Source organism: Camelus ferus, chromosome 10 (genome assembly GCF_009834535.1).
Source record: "Camelus ferus isolate YT-003-E chromosome 10, BCGSAC_Cfer_1.0, whole genome shotgun sequence".
NCBI classification, from domain to species: Eukaryota; Metazoa; Chordata; class Mammalia; order Artiodactyla; family Camelidae; genus Camelus; species Camelus ferus.
This window is the reverse complement of record NC_045705.1, coordinates 67,816,735-67,829,074: the sequence shown is the minus strand read 5'-3', so window position 1 is coordinate 67,829,074 and position 12,340 is coordinate 67,816,735. Positions and strand designations below refer to the sequence as shown.

Below are 12,340 nucleotides of genomic sequence, written 5' to 3'. Positions count from 1 at the left end.
GAGAGCTGTTACAACAGAACAGCTATAGTATCTCCTGAGATAACGAAGCCTGAAAGGCAGATGATTAAATGGTGTACGCCCACCTCCTCCTAGAGATACTGTGGAGCAAATGAAACTGGATTAAGAATGTGTGCGTGTTACCAAAAAGGTCCTACTGGGCCACTATCTATTAAATGCCAACCAACCCAAAAGTCAAATATGCAAAGTAAACCTCTGGTCTTTAATAAAAAAACTTCAGTGGGGGAGGGTATAGCTCAGTGGTAGAGGGCACGCTTAGCATTCACGAGGTCCTGGGTTCAACCTCCAGTACCTCCATTAAAATAAATAAATAAATAAACCTAATTACTGCCCCCCCACACACAAACAAGCAAACAAACAAAAAATTTCAGTGAAGAGTTCCAAACTGATAGCAATTAAAACTCAAGAGTCAGGTGGCTGGCCAGAAGCCAGATGCCCTTTGGCTAGTGTAAAACAAAAACCTCTCTCTCACACACTCACACACACACAGAGAGAGAGAGACAGTGAGAGCGAGAGAGAGCGAGAGAGAGAGAGCGAGAGAGAGCGAGCGAGCTAGCGAGCGAGCCAGATGACCTAGAAGCAGCGCTGGGTCTCTGCTAGCAGTCTTTCTCTGGCATGCTACTTTAGCTTGCAAGGCCTGTCTGGTCCTTAAGGCCCAGTCCACCCCCTAAACCCCCCACCCCATGGAAAACTGGGAATCCCATGGGTGCTACAGATTCCAAGACACACCTGAGCAAACTACAGAGGCTGCCGTTTAACTTCCTAAAAATACCACAGTGCCACAGAACCATGTGGTATCTGGCTCAGAGATGAGCTAGATCTGGTCCACCTAGACTCCCTAGTCTCATGACAGAAAACTGCTTTCCTTGATGTAACTCATGGAAGAAAACTTCATAACCTTGATGACCTTACCTTTCAAACCAAGTTTAAAAATTAAAAGAAATGTTTTCTTCTCTGTGGCTCCTTGCCCATTACAGGTTATCCTGGCAACAGTTGTCTTCCAATTTATTGCATTAGCACATTAGCAGGAATAAAGTGGGGTGGTGGGCATGCAACAGAAGCTCTCCTATGAAGAAAAAAAAGAGCATATCACAACATGTTCTCTTTTGGTCTGATGAGCGCTGGTCCACACAGAACTGTACCTCAGAGGACTGAAAAGTTCTAGTTAATTGAATTTTTTTCTATGTGACAAGAGGAAAAAGGCACTGTCATCCCTCTACCTAAAGCTTTTATCCTACACTTACTAAAATAACCCAGAAACAGAGTCGTCATAAGAGTGCTATCAGTGAATAAATAAGAAAAAATACATACACTTATCTTTTATCTTATGAAAACATCAATGATATTCTCATCCAACATAGAGTTAACTGCAAGGCTACCATACTTTAAAATACTAAAACAAATTTTAAAGGTATCTCCCTCTAAATGCACCCAAGTAGCCTCATGTAATACCTTTAAACAATCATAACTTACTAGGAATTTTGAGCAGAACGTTAAGTTCACTGAAGTCCTAGCTGTAGCCAAATCTTGTCTCTAATGTGAATTAACCAAATGCTACACGTGAAAAGACTATAAACTTAAACGGTTTTTGAGGGCACTTCATTCATAACTAAATACTGTGGAAAAAGACTCCAACACACATGGACAATATACTAATCAGAAGTCCTAGGAGGATGCAGTCTACAAGGCATCTCAAAATAAATGCTGCTCATTTAATGCTTTTGTTCCATAAAATTCTACCAAATATAAACAATACTAACCGTTTGTTGAAACAAAAATCAACAAGAAGAGTCACAAACCTAGCTTAAAATAAAGAGAATATTTGATTCTAAAAACATTTCACCATTTAAATGTTTTTTGAACAAAAACTTGAAAAAAGTGTAATCGATCACCTAAATTTTTCCTTTAAATTCTAAGAACAGATTATGTGACACCACAGTCCTTAGACATGACCAACTTAAAAGGTTAGTGTAAAAAGTGCATTTCTAAATGTCATAGGTAATTCTAGTCCCAACACAACCATTCTGTGTTAGGCGTTCCAGCTCCCTTTTAAAATCTGATGAAGTTACATAACACACACACACACACACACACACACACACACACACACACACCCCACTTAAATTGGAATAGCTGTAGGGCCTGCAACAGATTTGCAATCCTTTCTCCCCTCAGCCAAGACCACCCACTTCACCCACTTACAGACCCTCGGAGGCTCCCAGCAGAGTTGTACCAACTTGCCTGCCTCACCACGCCGCACACTCCCATCCAAGGAAGCCAAAAGACAAAACAGCTATCAAACATGCTCACAGCATTACAAATCCAGGTGCTTATTAAGCTCTAACAACTATGCTGAGACATTATCCACTTTTCTGGAAAAAGGTCTTTGTTTAATTGCTCAGTCTTTTCACTTAGACTAGTTAGGGGGAAAAGTGGGTCTAACACTATTGCAAATAAGAAATGTGGTTATTCTAAAGTGTGAGAATGTGAGAAACAAGACCAAAAGGTAGACACAAAACAAAATGAAGTGCAGTACTCCTGGGTTAAAGAGTGCATATTAAACACACTGAAATGCCTCTAAAACTACAGTAAAAGGACTGTTTGGGTTGTTCTGTCTTGCTTTTTAAAGGCACAACCCCAAGGACCAACAAAGTTAGAGGAGTGCCAGAAGGGAGCAAAAGGAATACTGATAGAAAAAGTTATTTAATGAACCCTTAGATCCCTCAATCTCCTTGCCTTCTCCTGTCCCTCCCAAAACTGGCAGTTGACAGGAGGAAGCCAAAAAGGAAGATGACGCCAGCAAAGCTGAAGATGGGCTTGCCACACTAAAAACAGAGGGACCGTGTGATCTGCAGAAAGGGCACAGAGACATGGGCACACCCAAATGCCCACCCACCCTCAGCCAGATTTGCCCACTGAACTCTGACGTTCCAGGCTGAAGACTCAAAGTGTCTTCTAATCACTGACTTCAAGAAAAAGTGACAGGAAAATCCTGACACTGGGGACTTCCCAACCAAAGGAGCTCAACTAGTCACTCTGCTGAAAAGCTCACACTCATCAGCCTCCAACCAACCACTCTTACTCCAATCTTTAAAAAAACAAAACAAAACAAAACAAAACAAAACTTTTCATTGTAAACTTGCAGAACAATTCAAGAAACTCCCACAGAGCCTTCACCCAGATTCACAACTAATCACTATCTCTGCTGCTGTACGACCCCTCTCTCCTTCTACACACCCCTCAAACGTTTTGAGTTTCTGCAGCGATCATGTCCTTAACCCCTGAAATAGTTCACTTTGTATTTCTTCAGAACAAGGATATTCTCTTACCACAACCACAGTACTCATGTCAAAGTCACAAAGTTAACATATTAACGGTCCCATACAGACCATATAGTTCACACTCCACTTCTGCCAATTCATGTATCTATAACATCCCTTACGGCAATGCCACTTCACCTCAATCCCGGATCATGTATCACACCGAATGTCATTATCTCTTCAAGCAATTCTTTGTCTTTCATTTCACTGGCATTTTCAAAGAATACAAGGTATGAATTTCTAGCAGTAATACCACATAAAGGAGATCTGTTTTTCCTACAGTACCACATAAGTAGGCAAGATGATGTCAGTTTGTCCCATTGTTGGTGATAATTCTGATCACTTGGTTAAGATGATATTTGCAATATTTCTCCACTGTAAAATAACCATTTTTCCTTCAGTAATTAACTAGTAAATAATCTGTAGGAAGATATTTTGAGATTGTGTTCTTAAAATATTCACCCAACAGTTTTAGTATCCTTTGGTAATATCTGAATCAATTGTTACTGACAGTTATAAAATGATCTTTATTTTGTAAATCTACTGTTCCTTCTGCACTAATCAGTTGACACTGTAAATTTAGTAAAGATATGTCTGCTTCTCCCCAATTACCTTTAATTTATTAACAGTATGGACTCAGATTCTTATTTTATTAATTAATATCACTATTCATTCTGATGCTCCAGTTATCTCAAATTTGGCCAGTGGTAACCCCTTCAAGCAGATGCCTACATGCTTTTCATATTTTCTGAGCATTTTCTTATTTCCTTGCATAACATGTTCCAGATTCATCTTGTACATTCTCTGTCCCAGTTCTAAAATCACTCATTTCTCCAAGAAACCTTGGTTCCTTTTTAGTGAGGGTGTTACACAGAAATGAATATCTGAAAACTAAGCATGTTCACAGTGAACAAAGCTGGGAAAGAATGGCAATTTCCTATGATTCAACTCTATGTGCCAAGTGTGTGCATATCCCAACTTTTAAACAGGAACAAAAACCAAGGGTTACCAGACATCTCAGGAAAGCCTCTATCATGAAAGGTAGAGAACAAAACAAACAGAAAAATGCAGGTTGGAGGAAAGACTGTACAAGAAAAAGAGTACATTTGAAAAATTGATTAACATCCTCAGAAATAAGAGAAGATAAAGTATCCATTAAATAAAAATGTGATACTATTTTTAAAAGGCATCAAGAATCATTAGCACACTAATACAGAAGAAAAATAATTTCCAACCCAGAATTTTATACCCAGCCAAACTATCAATCAATAGTGCCCAGAAAGAAGCACAGAAAAGTCTTAAGAAAAGCTCAAGAAAACTTAAAAGATTTACCTCCCACACACCTTTCTCACAGAAGACTACTAGAGGCTGCTCCACTAAACAAGAGGGAGAACAACAGAGAAAGAGGAATATGAAATTCAATGTAGGAGGGAGGCAAAAAGAACCCCCAGGCTTTGGGCAGAGGGCCAGCAGTCCAAGCTGGAGCAGGTAAAAACTTCAAAAAGATAAAGCTAGCGAAATACCTGAACATGTAACTGGCTAAAAGTCTGAGCCCAAATTAGTGATTACTACATTAAAAAAAAAAAAGATACATTTCCAAGGAAAGCCGAAAGTTGTTCCTAAAAAGTATTTGCAATTTACCACTTGACACCATAAATAGCATCCAGAGTCATAATGGATAAAGATAAGTATTGATTAAACCAAAACTGCTATAAACCTATTTTGGAAAGATGGGGAACACAGGATGTGGGGAGGAGGGTGCAGTGAGGGGTGAAGAGAAAGCTAATCCTTATCTTCCACATAGGAGGAAATCAACAGATGTGCTGAAAATTAAGAAAAATCAGCAAACATGCACACAAGTATGAACTCTTCCAAAATGCTCTTCAGATAGATGGAGGTAAATATGTGTTTTTTAACTGGCTAAAAGAGTTCTAAGTATTACTGTTACCTTCAGGAAGCAGGGAAAGACGGTAGGGTGGCTAAGAAATGCTGTTCGTCTTACATAACATCCTAAAACTAGCTCACTCTTAACTGCAGATGTAAAACTTACCCCAAAAAATTTTTAAGTAAATTTTTAAGAAGGATGTTAGACCGGAAGTATTGAGACCAAAGAACTATAACATCAGCTACTCACTAGCTGTGCAACCTAAGACAAGTCATTTGACTTAAGTACCCATTTCTTCATCTACAAAATAAAAGAGCTGAACTAAATAAACTCTCAAATTTCAATAAATTTATGAGTCTAATATAAAAATAATCAAAGCTTTAAATACGGTGCCAGTGGCTACCGATTACGGCAAGTTAAATTACAGAAAGAATTAAGCAGGAATTGGTGAAATAATAAATGGAGATAAAAGTAAAATGGAAAAAAAAATATTCTGCTGTAAGCCTGTGTGTACTGAGATGATGTTGACGCTGCAGAAGAAATTAGAAAAGCAGTGTTTAAGAAATGAAAACAAAGAGTTCTTGATCCTAGCCCAGAAAGAATTTAACTGACAGTATCCAGACAAAGTATGACATAAGACCACTGGAAAAAAACCTAAGGTAGAAAGAGATGTTTGTTTTAAAAGTTAAAATATACAGATGATGGTGGAATCCATGAGGATGACGAAAGTTTCTTCCCAAAGAATACAGAAGCTGAAAAAGGAGGAACTCCCCAAGTATTTAACTTCCAGGAAACTGTTAAGTTTTACACCGTAATTAAAGGACAAACATGAGAAAGGGGCATGGCCAGAGCGCAGACTACTGAAAGACAGTGGCAGCAAAAGCACAGCGTCGTGCAAGCTAAAGGAGGAGAAATATAGATATGCTAATAAAGAATATATATTATGTGGTTTACTAGGTGATGTCTTAGCCCATTCACGCTGTTGTAACAGAGTATCACAGACTGGATGACTTATAAACAACAAGAATTTATTGCTCACAGTTCTACAGACTAGAAGTCCAAGGTCACAGCATCTGCAGATTCAGCGTCTGGTGAACACCCCATTCCTGGTCCATAAATGGCTGCCTGTTCTCTGTGTCCTCACATGGCAGGAAGGGGCAAGGGAACTCACTGGGATCACTAATCGCATCCATTAGGGCTAAACTCTCATGACCTAATCACTTCCCAATACCATCACACTGAGGATTAGGCTTCCACATATGAATCTGGCAGGGGAGGCAGTGGCGGGGGGAGAGGGGGGGACGGGACAGACCACAAATATTCAGTCTGCAGTAGTGTTATCAATAGATTATTCTCTCAGAGGAAATGGATCCAAAGGGACCCCCTCAAAATAGGAAATCAGTATTTTTTTAAAAGAAGATAATATACTTCTACTTTTGTATTTATTATTGCCAATCATTCCTTAAAGGAGCCACATTTTCCTCAACAGCCATACAACATTAACCCTATCACATAGGGTCTCCTCTTTCCCAATACTACTGACTTTGATTAAGGCCAATAAAGAGAATGTAAGAGCATAATTACAAAAATCAGTCAAGAATGAGGCTGTTTTAACCTAAAACAGCCAAGGAACATATTATCAACTAAATGGTATCTAAACATGCACTTGCTTAGTCACAAAACTCAAGAATAGCAAGAACGACCATCTACCCACAAAAACCCTTTGTGCTCGTATTATACAGGTGCCTATCAATCCTCTTGGGTATTATTCCTATTTTATAGTTGAGACTAGTAAGAAAGGATTTACTCCAAATAATCCTTTCAAGAACACTGAATTTATTTTTTCTAAAAACTCACTTTTGGGGAAAAGAGAAAAAATAACCTGACCCCTATGCTCTAGTATGAATTTTTAATATAAATTATATGATACTGTTTACTGATGCAAATTCAAGAGGAAGCTACAGCTATTACATTGCATGCAAGAAAATATTTTCCTCTTACACCACGTGTCAGACACAAACAACTAAAAACAACCTCTCTGTTACTGACAGGTGATACACCCTAGAGCCTGGACACACAAAAGCAAGTAGCTCTACTTGTTACTAACATGAGTCCTAAGGTAGACCAGCTCAGTCAGAGCATTATCTTAATGGGGATCTCAATGATCCTATTTCTGCAAGTGTGTTCACACACCTTCAAAGACCTAAGACCAAAGAGATGGAAGATAATCCTTCTCTAGGAGGTCTTGTTCACCATTTTATCCTCAGTGCCTAGCACACTGTAAATTAAAAAATTAAAAAATAAATCCACAAAATGCTGAATACAAAAATCACCAGAAATGAGTGCATGAACACTCATAATTGGGAGAAACAACCTAAATAAGTAACATCATTTGGATGATTTCAGAGGTATCTCTCTCTCTCTCTCTATATATATATATATAAATATATATACACATATACACACATGTAATTTCAGAAACACCAATCAATTTAACACAAACGGTAGCAAGAATACCCAGGCTTCTAAAGAATTAATCAAAAATTACTCTGCCAAGAATGCAAAAAGACAACTCTTTAAAGTACAGAATACCCAAGGTAAATCCATACTACCACGTTTTTAAAGTAAAATCATGTATGTAAAGTACTTTAAGTAAAAAACTTTGGCACCTGATTGGATTACATCATCGTCTGGCTATGCACCCTAATGGACACTCAAATCCACTGCCATCATGCATCAAGCCAACCCAATCTAAATTGCTATTAAAATGGAGCCAAATCATAAATTAGTCAATTAGCATCCAAAGTAAAGCCTAGAGAACCAATCTGTCTGTTACAACAACACTGTACAAAGATGCATAGCAATGGTACCAAAGACTAAACAATTCCAATCGCAAAAGCTATATCTAGCTAGCTCAGCCATGCATGGTATACACCAGAATGAATTTGATGTAAAAGCTGAAACTTCCAAAATCTAGAATACAACAGCAAGAAAGACATCCAACTTTTTGTAGGGCATCTGGGTAACCAAGTGATTAATATGTGAAATAAAAGTACAGAGACTGAAAAACATGCTGAGTACCATGAAGGTGAATAAATGTATTCATTGAAAACTTAACCCAAGGATGAGGTTTTCAACAAGCAAAACAAGACACCTCCAAGTCAGGAAACAAAAAGCCCTTCATATAGGTTCTTGGTTACTGTCCTAAAGAATGGATGAAATGTGAACCGAGAAAAGGCCCACAGTCACAACCAGCTGTATGTAGCACTGTCATAAGCTCCAAGAGCAATTTTTTCTCCTACTTTTGAACACAGACCTGATTTCCAGTAGGCAATTCGAATTATACTCGTAAGCCTTGGTGTCCCCCACTAACACTTGTAAAGTTCTCAAAAAAAAATTTTTAAGGTAAATGCTCTAGACCTACACTGTCCAACACAGTAGTTACCTGCCACACACAGCCACTGAGTACCTCCAACGCAGCTAGTAAGACTAAGAAACTGAATTTTCAAATTTCTTTTCATTTTAATAGCCACAGTGAGCACAGATAAATCATTATATTGAACAGCACCTCTCTGACCCACATTTAAAACTAAGCACAGAATAAACATTTCTGGTCTATAATCATTGATGAATTAAGCTCACATCTCTAGGCTTCAACTTTCTCAACCAAAAAGTGTAAAAACAGTTCTATTAGATTGTCTCCATGACTAAAAATAAAGCAGTGCAGCACATAACCTAAAAGTCTTCACCAGAACTGCTGTAATGTAAATTAAATCCACTCTCACCCCGAAGTTATGGCAGGTCACCTCAACCTGATGATGCAGGGTATCATACAACCCGCACTTCACCAGATGTAAAGAGGAAGACGAAGAGAACACTGATTCAGTTCAGTCAGCCTTTGGGCAAGTAACCTCATCTCTCTGAGCTTGTTTTCATGTTTGTAAAATGAGAGGATTAGACTAAATGATCACTTAAGATGCTTCAAATCCTCAACTACTTCTTTCCTGGGGCTCTACGAAGAAATATAAAATAGAAGTGAAACCAGGGTACTCTAAGAAAGAAAGAAAAAGGAATCAATGAATAACCACAATCTCGAGCTCTTAAATGAAATTAATTAAATTTAAACAAGATCTTCGAGTAGAGAGTGCCAACGACAAAGAATTTAAAGTTACACATTGTCACTGTACTCTGCTCAGACTGATTTGGTCTATGTGGGTGTGCCAAGTTTTTCATTTTTGCTGTAAGTCCACAACTGAATATGCTACTTTCTCCGAAGAAGGCCAAACTATGGAAAGGTCAATAAAACCAGGTTAATATAGGTGACAGGAGAACATACAGCTTACAAAGGCTTGTCCTGTCCCTTTCCCTCACAGAAAGTTGACCACGAAAGTCTTCCTCTGACGTCAGACAGCTACAGTTTAACCACCATTGCTCCATTTAGGGCCCTCAAACAACATACGCTTGCTTGCCTTGTCAGTGACCCAAACCAAGTAAAAGCTCTCGTGATAGGAGCTCTAGTTACTTTTAGGTGCAATAAGGTAAACTGGGGTGTGAATTCATCCACGAAGCTTGTAAGACATGCTATACCCATCTTTCCTGTGGTGTATAACCCAAAACATATAAAAGAGGACAGAGTCCTTTAAAAAGAATCCTAACATGTATCTGGACAAGGGAATATAGACTAGTAACTTACGTAAAGTGTGTTAAAAGGCAGAAAGTCAAGACAGAATGACAGGCTTAACATCGCTCTTCAAAAGCGTATTTCCAAATACCTTCTGTGACCTATACCAGACCCACTGATATTTTTCTCAATCTTTAAGAAGGGAGAAAAAAAAATCACTCTTCAAAGAGCTTGGTTTATAGCACGGTAGAAAAAACAAAAACAAATTCTACTTTTTGGAGAATAAAACATTTTAGTTGATACTGACTTTACAGTACAGTTCATTTAACCAGGCCATCACTGATGATCATCTAGTTTTCAATTTTTACTATCACCAAAAATGCCAGGGTTCCAGGAGTAGAACTGCTGGAGTGAACAACATGCATTTCTAACTAGATGCATACAGCCAGATGGCTCTACACGAGGGCCACGCCTACCCGTATTCCCACCGGCACAGGAGGTATGTATGCCTGTTTCCTCACACCCTGGCCAACAACATCTTTTTCTCCTAGGAGCACTGTTCATAGGTCTAAGAGCTATTTATACTTCACTTATCTGCCAACTCTCTGTTGATATCCTTGGTCCATTTTTCTACTGGGCTTGTCTTCTCAATGATTTGTAGTAGTTATTTAAAAGTAAGAAAAGGAGCCCTTTGTCTCAAACCATTCCCTCTTCAACTCATTCTAATCCGGTGTCTATCTGTACCACTCAACTGAAACTACCTTTCAAGTCACCAGTGACCTCCAGATGGGGCTAAATCCAAATGAAACTCTTCTATCCTCGTTTTAAACTCGCTCTCCGGAGCATTCAGTACAGCAGACCATGGCACCGTCCTCCTCATTGGTACATTCTCCTTACTTGGCTTCTTTAAGCTCATCTCTCCTTGTTTCCTCACTGCCCCCACTCTCTGTCTCTTCTCCACAACTGCTAAGGTAGAAGTTCCCACAGGGTCCAGACTGTGGACACTATTTAGGTATACTCTCAAGTTCACGACATTGGCTGAAGTGTCAATTTACACTTGTTCAATTCATGCTGTGGCTGCAGCAACTAAAACAAGACCCAACAAGACTTTAAAAAAAAAAAGGGGGTTGTTGAATAAATGAAGCCATTTCCATGGGTTTTTTAAAATACCTCCATAATCACATTTAAGATTCAAATTCATTAAGCCAGTTAAGGCCACCTCTTCACTTCAAACACAGGTATCCTACTATTAGCAGACATTTCCCTTTGGATGTCTCACAAGCACATTAAAGCTAGTATCCCCCAAACAGAGCTTCTGCTCTCTACCATATACCAGCCACGAACCAAACCTTTTCCTCACCAAGTCTTCCCCATCCCAGAAAAGGCACACCCAGCTGTGAAAGACAGAGCCTGGTTCCTCTTTTCCCTCCCCATCAAATTCATCAAAATGTTGCCAACTCCACCTCTTGAGTATCTCTCATTTTCCATCTTCTTCTGCCGCCACCTGGAGGACAGAAACAGCTTCCTAATTCATCTCCCTGCATCTCCTCTGGTCCTTCTAGCCACTGTTTACTTAGGTTCCTAGTCAGCGTCCCCTGCCACTCCATGTGAGCAATGATAACAATGATGATAACCATGACCTATGTGGTCCACTACAGTAGCCACATAAGGTTTCTGAGCATATAAAATGTAGCCAGTTCAAACTGAGAAGTATGTATGTATAAAATACATACTTGACTTCAAAGATTTAGTTCCCCAAAAAGTGAAAATATCTCATTGATAATTTTTATGTTGAAATGACAATATTTTGGAATACTGGGTTAAATAAAATACATTAAAATTAATTTTACCTGTTTCTTTTTCATGAGGCCACTAGAAAATTTGAGATTACACATGTAGCTTGCATTGTATCTCTACTGAGACACTGTTGTGATTCACTGAAGTCACCAGTACCATGGCCATCTTTTTAACCATTTATGACCAAAGCCTAGAAGCACCAGCCTGGTACTGGGCAGGCACCCAGATATTTGCTGAATGAATTATGAATCAGTATCCTTTATGTATACTCACTTAAAAATAAAACACTGAAAAAAAATTTTTTTTGAAAATTTACTTCTTACTTGAAGTTGAACCACACTTTTTGAATACAATTGGTATTAAGAAAATGACCTTTTAAATTTATACATATATGAATTTTAAGAAATGATTTGTTTAATTCTCTAACATTCATTCTAATCATGTCATCATTAATTTTTCTAATTCTTTATTGTTAAAATTTCTATTAGAAGGGAAAAACAGAAACTGAGGAAGACTGGAAACTCAAGGTAGCCTAAAAAGATTTTGAGTCATCAACCCTTAAAACACTGGTCATCACAACTCAAAAAATCAGTCAGCTAGTGGACAACACAAGGAGAAAAAAAAAAAAGTAGATGGTTAACATGGTTATTAATAAGAGGTGGGTGGCGATCATTTTGTCATGCAATTAAATGTCCAATC

General features: G+C 38.4%; 1 protein-coding gene across 20 annotated transcripts in view; it reads right to left on the bottom strand.

Annotated features, from left to right (window-relative positions):
• PPP6R3 (protein phosphatase 6 regulatory subunit 3) overlaps window positions 1-12,340 on the bottom strand; it is a 114,564-nt gene that overhangs the window by 78,005 nt on the left and 24,219 nt on the right. For 5 of the 20 annotated variants that reach the window (XM_032490042.1, XM_032490047.1, XM_032490043.1 and 2 more), the window contains one exon: window positions 931-1,084. The exons of the other annotated variants lie outside the window; for them this stretch is intronic. The gene's annotated coding sequence lies outside the window, so the exon portion shown is untranslated. The remainder of the gene's footprint in view (window positions 1-930; window positions 1,085-12,340) is intronic. 20 annotated transcript variants of the gene reach the window in all.